Source organism: Elephantulus edwardii, unplaced genomic scaffold (assembly GCF_000299155.1).
Source record: "Elephantulus edwardii isolate Elephantulus edwardi_28Jun2011 unplaced genomic scaffold, EleEdw1.0 scaffold00043, whole genome shotgun sequence".
NCBI classification, from domain to species: domain Eukaryota; kingdom Metazoa; phylum Chordata; class Mammalia; order Macroscelidea; family Macroscelididae; genus Elephantulus; species Elephantulus edwardii.
Window position 1 is genome coordinate 9,987,814 of NW_006399793.1, and position 533 is coordinate 9,988,346.

Below are 533 nucleotides of genomic sequence, written 5' to 3' on the forward strand. Positions count from 1 at the left end.
AGGAACACCTGTAAGCAGACCCTAGTGATTGGTACATGGAATGTGAGAGCCATGAATGAAGGAAAATTAGAAATTGTTAAGAAAGAAATGGAACGCATCAATATTGACATATTAGGCATTGGAGAGATGAGATGGACTGGCATGGGGTATTTTGAGTCTGATGACCATATGATATATTACTCCAGAAATGAAAAGACAAGGAAAATGGGGTTGCCTTTATATTTAAAAAAGTAATTTCTAGTACACATTTTAGAGCATTCTATAAAATAATTGTACTTTATATTTTATAAATATGAATGATAAAAAAATGAATTCAAAGAGAGAAAAGAACTTCCGTAGATAAGAATTCCTCAAAATTCTACTCTACTTAAATTTTAATTTGATTAATTCTTAGTTGTTAAAGATTATTCCATGCATTATTGGACTGTTTATCAGGATTTTTTGGCTACTCTTTACTACATTTACCAGCATTGTCTCAAATTATAACGGTAGAAAATATCCCTAGATAAAAGCAAATGCCTCCTAAGAAGAAA